Source organism: Tachyglossus aculeatus, chromosome X4, assembly GCF_015852505.1.
Source record: "Tachyglossus aculeatus isolate mTacAcu1 chromosome X4, mTacAcu1.pri, whole genome shotgun sequence".
Classification (NCBI taxonomy): Eukaryota; Metazoa; Chordata; class Mammalia; order Monotremata; family Tachyglossidae; genus Tachyglossus; species Tachyglossus aculeatus.
The window spans coordinates 6041751-6053676 of record NC_052098.1 but is presented as its reverse complement, the minus strand read 5'-3'; the positions used below and the strand labels follow the sequence as shown (position 1 = coordinate 6053676).

The 11926-nt window shown below is 44.1% G+C and overlaps 1 non-coding gene across 1 annotated transcript; it reads left to right on the top strand.

Moving 5' to 3' along the window:
• Positions 1–1000: 1000 nt before the first annotated feature.
• On the top strand, positions 1001–1138 carry LOC119948343. Its single transcript, XR_005456745.1, has one exon. It is a non-coding gene; the product is annotated as a small nucleolar RNA SNORA7 (small nucleolar RNA).
• The last annotated feature ends 10788 nt before the right edge of the window (positions 1139–11926 follow it).

Sequence of the window (11926 nt, the reverse complement as noted above, 5' to 3'; positions counted from 1 at the left end):
GTGCAGAGCACTGTACTAAGCGCTTGGGAAGTACAAGTTGGCAACATATAGAGACAGTCCCTACCCAACAGTGGGCTCACAGTCTAAAAGGGGGAGACAGAGAACAAAACCAAACATACTAACAAAATAAAATAAATAGAATAGATATGTACAAATAAAATAAATAAATAAATAAATAGAGCAATAAATATGTACAAACATATATACATATATACAGGTGCTGTGGGGAAGGGAAAGAGGTAAGATGGGGGGGATGGAGAGGGGGACGAGGGGGAAAGGAAGGAAGGGGCTCAGTCTGGGAAGGCCTCCTGGAGGAGGTAAGCTCTCAGCAGGGCCTTGAAGGGAGGAAGAGAGCTAGCTTGGCGGATGGGCAGAGGGAGGGCATTCCAGGCCCGGGGGATGACGTGGGCCGGGGGTCGATGGTGGGACAGGCGAGAGCGAGGTACGGTGAGGAGATTAGCGGCGGAGGAGCGGAGGGTGCGGGCTGGGCTGTAGAAGGAGAGAAGGGAGGTGAGGTAGGAGGGGTCGAGGTGATGGAGAGCCTTGAAGCCCAGGGTGAGGAGTTTCTGCCTGATGCGCAGATTGATTGGTAGCCACTGGAGATTTTTGAGGAGGGGAGTAATATGCCCAGAGCATTTCTGGACAAAGATAATCCGGGCAGCAGCATGAAGTATGGATTGAAGTGGAGAGAGACACGAGGATGGGAGATCAGAGAGAAGGCTGATGCAGTAGTCCAGACGGGATAGGATGAGAGCTTGAATGAGCAGGGTAGCGGTTGGGATGGAGAGGAAAGGGCAGATCTTGGCAATGTTGCGGAGCTGAGACCGGCAGGTTTTGGTGACGGCTCGGATGTGAGGGATGAATGAGAGAGCGGAGTCGAGGATGACACCAAGGTTGCGGGCTTGTGAGACGGGAAGGATGGTAGTGCCGTCAATGAAGTGAAATGAAATGAAAGCTTAGGGAAGGCAGGAGCATACGTGAGACTTTAGAGAGGAATAGTCCCCTCTCAGGGTCGCACCTGGAGAGTTTCTAGTACTCTACCAGTCTTGACTACGGGAAGGAGAGTCAAACAGAGGCATATCTCTTCCATTCCTGGCTTGGCCAGTGGCTAGCGAGTGGAAGGCAATCTGTTACAAGTCAAAACTCACCTGTGCTGGGCAGCAGCGGCATGGGAGAGAGTCAAGGGCAGAGACTCAAGTTTACTGTGTGGAAGGAGGAATGGTAAACCACGTCCAGATTTTTACCAAGAAAACTCTATAATAATAATAATAATAATGATAATAATAATAATAATAATAATAATAATAATAAAACAGTGGCATTTGTTAAGCACTTACTATGTGCAAAGCACTGTTCTAAGCGCTGGGGAGGATACAAGGTGATGAGGTTGTCCCACTTGGGGCTCACAGTCTTAATCCCCATTTTACAGATGAGGTAACTGAGGCCCAGAGAAGAGAAGTGACTTGCCCAAAGTCACACAGCTGACAATTGGCGGAGCCGGGATTTGAACCCATGACCTCTGACTCCAAAGCCCGTGCACTTTCCAATGAGCCACACTGCTTCTCTATGAATACACTACCGGAATGATTACAGATGGAGGTGGGGCATTCGGGGAGAGATGTGTTCACGGCGTCGCTATGGGTCAGAGATGACTTGACAGCATAAAACGAGAGGGATAGAGATCAGGGTTTGGAGATGTAGATTTGGGAATCCTCCTCATAGAGGTGGTAGTAGAAGTAAAGTGCATGAGTGAGTTTTCCTAGGGGGTGGGTGTAGATTGCTGTTGATATTTAGAGGTTCAATGTGAATTTATTTAATTCCCATACTGTTTGCAAAGGCTATGCTGAAGTCCATTAATTAATCATGTCCCAGATCCATCTTAGAAGACATCCAAATGCTATCTGGTGGTCTCTTCAGTACCTCAGAAAAGTGCATCTGAGTTGCCTTCCATTGGAACAGAATTTGCAGTAGAGAACCACGGTCACCTAGAAATACCCCATTTCAAAATCCTCCCAGAACACTCCATGGCCCTAGTCTTATTTAAGTTGGATAATAATGATGGTATTTGTTAAGCACTTACTATGTGCCAAGCACTGTTCTAATTGCTGGGGTAGATACATGGTGATCAGGTTGTCCTATGTGGGGCTCACAGTTTTAATCCCCATTTTACAGATGAGGTAACTGAGCCACAGAGAAGTTAAGTGGCTTGCCTAAGATCGCACAGCAGGCAAGTGGTAGAGCCGAGATTAGAACCCACATCCTCTTGACTCCCAAGCCTGTGATCTTGCCTCTAAGCCAGGTTTCATCTTTTTCATAGGTATTCAGAATTAAGAATTTTCAGGATGGCCTATCGATTTAGCCAGCTCTTAGGGCTCATTGCAATGGGCATTTACTGAACTGGACAAAATGGTGGCAATTTTATAACACCATATCCTTAGCCATCCCCAATCATGACCATTCTGGTCTGGAAAGCATAGAATTTGCCAATACAAAAATTCTGTGTTGGGCCAGCAGAGAAATAACCAGTATGGAATCGAAAGGATGCCCGGTAACAATGTCCTTTTGTATCCTGCCTGTCTTCGCCCATTATCAAGGGCTATTGGCTCCTTCTTCTAACTCTTCAGATTTCATTGGACTTTTAATTTCCAAAGGTGACCCCCTGGGAAGCTGCCCGTTCTTCCTCCTCCTTTAAATAAGACATATGGTTGGGTCTCTACAATTTGAGGAATCTCTTTAATTTTTCAGATGAGGAAGCTGCTCTCCAATCATTGCCAAAGAAATGTCCAGAGAGGGGTAACTCAGGAGACTGGCTGTACACACGCTTTTGTGTGGAAGGAAAACATCTACAGAAACTTCCAGGTATAGCCATTGGTTTTACATGTTCTAAGTAATGTGGATCCTGCAGGCCAGCTCGTTTTAGAATCTTTCATGGATAATAGGCACACGGCTACTCTGCGAGACCAGCTGGAAGCCAAAGTCCCTGCTCACTGCTGAAGCTGGTAGGCAACTCGGAAATAGCAAAAAGCAGAAAAAACACTCAGAATCAGGTCAAGCCACAGTTTGAACTTGGCCTTGTGATTGGATTTAGCCCCATGAAGCACCTGTCTCTTAAAGGGACAGGTGGAGGTTCGCAGGGCACGGACTTTATTAGACATGAATACACATACACACAAACACACACTGGGTAAGCATTTGGAACAAGGAGTTTAGAGTGAAAATAAATGGTTTAATGTTTCCTGCCCAATTAAGACCTGAGATCACCCAAATTTCCATGAAAGCTAATCGATCTGCTACCTGATGGGTCCCAAATTCCTGATGCACAGAGGATCTTAAAGAAAAAGAAAATCCTGTTTTGGTTGCTTTTGTTTTAAAGGACAAAAAACCCCAAACACTCCTTGGGGCAGAAAAGAAGGAAAATAACTGACCACTGAATCTCAGGAAGTTCAAAATACAGCTCAAGACACTACTGAAAAGGGCTCCTAAAATGGAGAGAGAAGCAAAACAGCTTCTATGGGAAAGGACTAGGAATCTTTAGTTTAGCAATGTCTAAATGATGGGCAGGGCAAAAAACCCAGAATTGTTCTGCACACAATAAGTGCTCAATAAATACCATTGATTGATGTTGGCATTACGCTGAATTCCTCCCTCTCTTTCAACCCCCACTCTCAGTCTTTTACCAAATCCTGTTGTTTCATCCTCCACAATCGAGCAATTGATGGTATACAGGGAACACTTAATGGTATTCATTGAGCACTTACTTTGTCCTGAGCACTGCACTGAGTGCTGGGGAGAGAATAAGCAGAAAATCCTTCTCATTGGTTTCAAGGCATTCAATGAGCTCTCTCCCTCCTGCTTATCATCTGCCTTCTTCTACTACATCCCAGCTCAGTCTTCATTCCTCTCAGGCTAACTGACTGAACTTGGGTTCATTCTTGTCTCCCCTACCACTGACCCCTTGCACATGCCCTCCTCCCTGCCTGTAATTCCCTCCCCCTTCAAACCTGACAGACCACAGCTCTTCCCATTTTCAAACCCCTTCTGAACTCATTTTTTCCAGGAGGCCTTCCCTGATTATTTTTTAAGCTCCTCACATGTCCCCCAACTCCCAACTCTTCAATTCCTCACCATCTCAGCTCATAAGTAATCACAACCTTCCCTCCCCCGTAGAAGCTATGTACGTATCATCATATTCTATTGCTTCCTCCTGTCTGTCATTTATTTTAGTGTCTGCCTCCCCAGCTTGATTTTATACTCCTTGAGTGCAGGGATTGTTTCTACTAATCTTGTTGAAATCTCCCAAGTGTTTAGTACAGTGCTCTGCCTTAGTAGGATAATGATCAAAGTCTGTTGAGTTGGAAGTGTATCCCAAGGAAGCAGGTAATAATAATAATAATAATAATGGTATTTTGTTAGGCACTTACTATGCATCCTGGTCCCTTGTTGCAGCCTCCAGCCTCTGTGCCTCAGTTTCCTCATCTGTAAAATGGGGATTCAGTGTTCTCCCTCCTACTTAGACTGTGAGTCCTGTGTGGGCAAGGACTGGGTCCAACCTGATTACCTTGTGTCTACCCCAGTGCTTAGAACAGTACTTGGCACATAGTAAGTGCTTAAAAAAAGCCCACAATTATTATTCATTTTATCATTGCACAGTAGTTGGTTGGTATAAGGGTGCAGTCAGTGGCCACGGAGCACCCTCTCAGCTGCAGCCTCTGGGGAGTCCTCATCTAGATCAGATATTATCATCGAGCAAGACACTCAGTCTTTGGTGCCTCTCTAGCCTAGTGAGGACAGACCCACAGCCTTTCGGAAATGAAAGAGAAGTTTGTCTCCAAGGTTCCTGTGGGAAACCAGTCATGTATATTAGTTCAGTTGGATAGGATACTACCCTGGTGAAGCAGAGAAGACCTGCAACCGAACTGTTTTGCACCCCACACCTTCTCTAGAGAAATCCTATGCTAAGCAGAAGGATTTCGAAAGCTGTGAAATTCTCCTGGCCTGGAATCACACTCTTCACCGACACTCCTCCGTTGCGTTCGCCAGCCTGGATTCACTGAATTCCCCAAGTCCCAGGGAAAATGTAAACACGTTCTCAATTCCGAACATATGGGTGACTTGAGTTGAAACCAGTTCCAACTCTATCCCCGTCAAGCTACTGGCGGAAACTGCAGAGAACAGACAGAATCAGCAAGGAAAGACTGCAACAAGGATGGGTGTCTGCTTGAATGCTTCTGAGCTACTCTCCAAATGCTGTGCCATTTCACATGCATTATATCTGTGATCTCTTCATATCCTGTAGCCCTTAGCTGAGTTTCAAAGAAAAATCTGACAGCACATGGTCTTTTCAATTGTTAAGGCCAAGGAGAGGTACTTTGTAAGGCTTGTAAAACCTGATTCCATTTTGTAATCTCATTCCTTCTAGCTTAATAGTGTTAGTAGAATCACCGTTACAAAAAAGGTAATGTATTAACATTATTCTTCTCCCCCCCCTACACCCACCCCAATCAGGTTACATGTTGAAATGTCAACCCGAGAGTGTTTCTTTCCTAAATTTCATTTTTCCAGGCGGCCTTTAACCAATTTCACATCTCCCACCTGACTGACCTATAGGTGGACATCCATCCATCCCTACAAATCTATCAGCTATGGAGGCACAATTGTGGAGATTGACGTAGGAAGTACAGACAGAGCTGAAGAAATAACATTATCTTTAACCATATAGAGAATAATGAAAGGTCAGAAGAAGCAGCTGTACCTAATCTGCTTAGTGGAGCAAATAAATACCCAAATAAAAAAGCGTCTCCAATATCTGTGACATTTTCCCCCATAATGGGCCTTTTTTGAACGCCCCAGGAAAATATCTCCATGAAAAGAAGCGGTTAGTCTTTTCTCTCCGAAGTGAACATTTATCCTCAACTTTGACCAATGGGTTAACTCACCATGGCTATTGATTCCAACCAGTCAATCAGACAATCTGATCAATCACTCGTATGTACTGACGGCTTACCTTGAGCAGAACACTGTACTAAGGGTTTATCAATGAACTATATTGAGCATCTACTGTTTGCAGAGAGCTGTACTGATCATTAGGGTGAGTCCAATAGAGTCAGTAGACCTGAACCTTGCCCTCAAGGAGCTTAGGACCTAGCGAGGGAGACAGTTCTCAAAATAAATCCCAGTCAGGAGGAAAAAGAGAATGGAAAAATGAATAGGTGGATATGCAAATGATAAAACTGTAAAGAGTGCAAGTCTGTATATCCCAAATCAGGTGCTATAGGGGGTTGTGTGTATGTAAGGGTGGAATTGGCAGTGATGTGCTGGCAGAGACGTGTTTAGGTGGTAGTTTGCAGGATATGACCTGGGGAGAAGAAAATTTGAGCAGGGATATTACAAGGAATCAAAACAGATATTTGAAGGAATGGAATCCAGGAGTGAGGTGATATCCTCACAAAGATTTGAGTAATTTCAAATGGACACTTGACGAGACAAGCACATTTTCTTCTTGTTACTTCTCCATCCATAGCCCATCTATCCACCACTTCCTGCTTGATCTGGATTCTCAAATAATAATAATAACAATAATATTAATAATAATATCAGAAATATTGTTATTTGTTAAGCAGTTACTCTGTGCCAAGCCCTGTACTAAGTGCCGGGGTACATACAAGATGATCAGGTCCCACATGGGGCTCACAGTCTAAGTGGGAGGGAGATCAGGTATTGAATCCCATTTTTCAGATGAGGAAACTGAGGCCCAGAGAAGCTAAGTGACTTGTCCAAGGTCACTCAGTAGGTGGAACTGGGATTGGAACCCAGGTCCGCTGACTTCCAACCCATGCTTTTTCCACTAGGCCACACTGCATTCTACTAGCATGACTTCAATCAGGACTGCAAAGTAACAGCAAGTTATTCTGGGCTTCATCAGAAAAAGTATCAATTTGAAAATGATCAATTTGAGGAATTAGCATAATCTGTGCTGTCCGCTACAAAGTTGAAATAGATCCCAAACCCACAAAATTTCATCCTCGGATGCCATTCCACCAACTCTGTTTTAACTCTTTGTAAATGTTTAATAAAAATAGGTTTGTATGAAGAAGGCTTTATATTATGTTGGCCAGTGAATAGGTAGGCTTAGGTCAAACACAAGATTAGCATTTCTCTTCTGTGCTGAATGGTTTGTATTTCCTTCTTCTTTGGTCCTTCTGTCTTCTAATTTTGGACATCAATTATTTGAGCTCTCAAGACAGGGTTCCCTAAAGAGCACATTCCTCAGTAATATGTCAAATGTAAAGAAAAAGGGGTCCCTTTCTTGGTCTCTGAGTTTTTCCATATCCATGTTACCTTGCTAGGTTATTTGTGGATGGACATATATAATATAATTTGTGGGAGTCAGAAGGACCTGGGTTCTAATCCTGACTCTGCTACTTGTCTGTTCTGTGACCTTAGGCAAGTCACTTCACTTTTCTCTGCCTCAGTTACCTCATCTGAAAAATGGGGATTGAGACTGTGAGCCCCGTGGGGCACAGGGACTGTGCCCAACCTGATTTGCTCGTATCCAACCCAGTTCCCCTAAATTATACCTCTTGTGAAGCCACCTTTTTTCATTATTAATGATATTTGTTAAGTGCTTACTATCTGTCAAACACTACTGTAAATGCTAGGGTAGATGACAAGTCAATCAGGTCAGACACATTCCCTGTCCTTCATGGGGCTCAGAGTCTAAGTAAGAGGGAGATCAAGTACTGAATCTCCAATTTACAGTTGAGGAAATTGAGGCCCAGGGAATTTAAGTGACTTGCCCAAGGTCACACAGCAGAAAAGTGGCAGGGGTTGAATTAGAACCCAGGTCCTCTGACTCTCAGGCACATGCTTTTTCCACTAGGCCACACCGATTCCCTAATCCCCGACAGGGGATTATTAGGGATAATCCTCCATTTATCTCAGATAGGTTGGATGGGCAAATTTATCCATTCAAATTCATAACTGACCTGCAATTTTTAGAACTCTTTACCTTGATGGCGATCCATGGGGAAGGAACTGCTTCCTGTTTTCCACCAAATAGCTTTCTCTTCTTTCTCATTTTATTGGTTATTTCAGTCTGTCTTTGTTTATGGATGCGATCAATATTACTATTAAAGTGCTCCAGGTCAAGCTGTGTTAGGGTCAGAAGAATTACCTGTTAAAACAGAATTGTAAGCCTGATGTACCACAGAGATACCAAACACCTTTTCGATATCCATTATAGGGTCAAGTTTCACTTCTGCAGCCTTAAAAAAATGATTTCTGCTGGGTTTACTTTGAAGTTTTCTCATTCAGAACCAGCAGGGAAGGCTGAATATCCGTAAAGTCCTTATTTTCAAGGAAAGATGAACCTGTAAATGTTTGGGGTTAAAAATAAGCCTCTGGAATATTCTCTCAAAGATTTGAGCTTTCCCAAGGAAATCTGCTTCGTGCCAGACCTTTGGACTGGCTTCTTGTTGTCATTATCGATCATTCCTCATGCCAAAAGATGATGCCCAACAGTACAGGATGGGCTCAGTTGAACTCAGAACTTCCCTCAAGGTTGGACATTATAAGTTTAAATTGATACCCTGTGTGCCTGCCTCTTGAAGATCACCATAACCCAGAGGTAAGATGGTCTTGCAAACAGGTCAGGCAATCATTCAACAACATTTACTGAGGGCTCACGGTGCAGAGGATGGAATTAAAGTGATCTGAATGGTTACAAAGGAAGTGGGAAGTTACACAAGCCACAGGAAATGTAGTCCTTGCCCTTGGGGAGCATACATGCCCATCCAGATCCATAGAGGATCCTGTCGCTGCCCCCATCCGCCATCATGACTCCCAGAATCCTTGCTCCCAGCATGTCTCGTGCACCACCAGTCATGAAGATCTAAGATGCTGCAAAGCAGTCCCTGTGCTTCTCTCTCCACCAGATGGTCTAGCAAATCCACCATGAGTAAGTACCCCTTGCCCAAAACCACAACATCTAGAACACTTGTCATCTTCCTCTACCAGACTGCTATACTGCCAACCTGGAATCAAGCACCAGCTCTTCTCCACATCAAGCAGAACTCCCAACCTGACCTGCTTCACATCAACCCAGCAGGAGGGAAAGAAGAAGCCACAGCCTGGAGTCACCTGCATGGTTGCTTGGGGAGACCAGAACGCTGCTGTTGTGGCCACGGTTGTGACTGTGGACTCTGAGCAGTGAGGAGCCTAGAATTCTGCTCCTCCTGCCACAGCCCCTACTAAGCTTCATTCTTGTCCTCATGTTCTCTTATGGTTTTGTTTCATCTCATCTTATGCGTCTGTCACCAGCGCCCTCTCCCCCTTTTTAATTTGAGACTGTGAGCCCCATAAGGGACAGGGACCATGTCTAGTCATCCTCCCCACCCCCGTGTATCCTATCCCAGTGTTTAGTACAGTGCTCTGCACACAGTCAGCACTTAATAGGTACTATTACTACTATCTTCCTCAGAGGCAGAGAAGGCCAAGCACTGGGCTCTGGTATAGAGATTTTACAACTTGGGCTAATGGAAAAACACTCTCCTTTCTCGCAGTCCCTGTGGAATGATGTCACCACAGTGAATAAAGAAATACCACACATAGAAAGCAGTCATCAGAATGGATACGTGGCACAAGACTCGCTAGGCAGCCAGGCTCTAAATTGCTTGAATCCCTGGAGGCTGAGGGCCTGGCATTTCGGCCACACATGGTACTGGATCTAGTGATTGCCTATTCAGGGCAATGCGCTGTCAGGCAGTTTTCCTCCTAGCTAATATGGTCATAAAATTGCTGTCAGTAGAGCCTGGAAGTTCACACGCCATTGCCAGGATGTCCCACAATCCTCTGAAAAGAGGTGGTAATGGTGGTGGTGGTGAGCAAAATACCTTAAGGTCTTTGACTCAATCAATCTATCAATGATAGCTATTGAGCACTTTCTTAGTACAGAGCATGGAACAAAACACTTGGGAGAGGACAGTACAATCAGATAACTCTTCAACTTCTGTCTAGGCCTTGGCTCAGTGACAGTTGTTGTATGGGAGGGGGATGGGCATTTTTTTGTTTTCTCATTTACCTCATTTGAATGATATGATTCATTCAATCATATTTATTGAGCGCTTACTGTGTGCAGAGCACTGTACTAAGCACTTGGGAAGTACAAATCGGCAACATACAGAGATGGTCCCTACCCAACAACGGGCTCACAGTTACAGTTTGGGTAGGTTACGTTGTAGATCTTTCAACTTTTCCCACTCCTTGTTATGTCCACATAATGCTGTTCCTTCCTTCCCTCCTTCCCTCCGTCCTTCCATGACCAAACCAGGAATAAGCCTAGGTCACTGGATAAAAAGCCTTAGAGCATCTTTTCCACCGACCTTCTTACCAGGGTGAAATGCCACCATTTGTCATTTGCTGGCCCTTAAAAACAGCATCTGGTCACAAAGCAATTACATAACCTTTCATTCCCCTCCTAATTACAGAAGATCCTGTACATGCCTTAATTGCCTGCAGTCAAATAATGTGCCCTTCTCTAATCTTCCCTCTTTCTGCCTCTGGGTCTTTTTCTCTCCCTCTTTTCCTCTCTCCGGCTAGTTGAAATGGCACCTAAAGAACAAATTGCCTCCTTTGTCTGGAGTCTGCTTATTCACAGTGGGGCTCTTGAACTGAACAAACCTGAAGATGTCAGGCTGTATAAACACTCGGGGAAAGATATGTTTCATAAAGGTTCCTGCTCTGGAAAATTATATGCTGCTTGCAAAATGCTTTGCCACATTTAAAAGTGTAATTATACCCTTCTTCTTAATGACTGACGTGGCATATGTTTACACATGTTTTAGCTGACTTATGACAGTACACAGTGGTACAATGGTACATTAGGGGGCAACAGCAAAAACCCAACAGGAGTAACATCTGAATCTGTCTGTTAACCTTGCCCAAGTATTTTAGAATAAACAGGGCACCTAGTCCCCTGAGATTTCTTTATCTCTCCATAATGAATTTAGTTGGCTTTTCCCATGGTATTTTGCAACTCTTTTTAGTTCAGCAGCTCTGATCGGAATTCAGGTTTGTGTTGTGGTTCAGTTTGGGGGGCAGATGTGCAGTTTCCAGGGTGTCAGGTCTGAAACTAGGTGAGGATTTGGCGGGGGGGGGGGGGTGATTTCATTAACAGTAGAGTCATGTGAACCAAGACACTGCTTGTTTCCATTTCTTAATACTACAGGTATGACCCTGAGCCCCACCTGTTGGTCTACTAAACTGGGGAGGCCATCTTCGTGATGAGTCTTGTATTATTATCATTATTATTGTTATGACTTTTGTTCAGCACTTACTATGTGTCAAGCCCTGTTTGAAGCACTGAGCTAGGTATAAATTAATCAGGTTGGACAGAGTCTTTGGCCCATCTGGGGCTCACTGTCTATGTACGAGGGAGTACAGGTATTTAATCCCCATTTTTTATTTTATTTTTATATTCGTTCATTCATTCAATCATATTTCTTGAGCACTTACTGTGTGCAGAGCACTGTACTGAGTGCTTGGGAGAGTACAATATAAACAGTATACAGATACATTCTGCCTCCACAATGAGTTTTATATATATATGTGTGTGTGTGTGTGCGTGTAAGTATGTATATAAATAGAACACTACTTATTCTGATTACCCTATTTGGAATTATTTTTACATCTGTCTCCCCCTGCACCTCCAGCATCATTTGACTGTTTAATTTGTGCAGTCTGATTGAAGTTGAAGGGAGAAGGAAAGAGGCGGAGGGGCCCCGATGATGGAGGAATCGCATGTTCCTGGTATATTTCCCAGCAGCTGGAAAGCTAATGAGCAACCTCAGAAGGCCTTCAGAATTTGAATCCATTTCATTACCTTGGGAGAGCAAGGTGAAAAAAGAAAATTTAGTAATGAATATGCCCC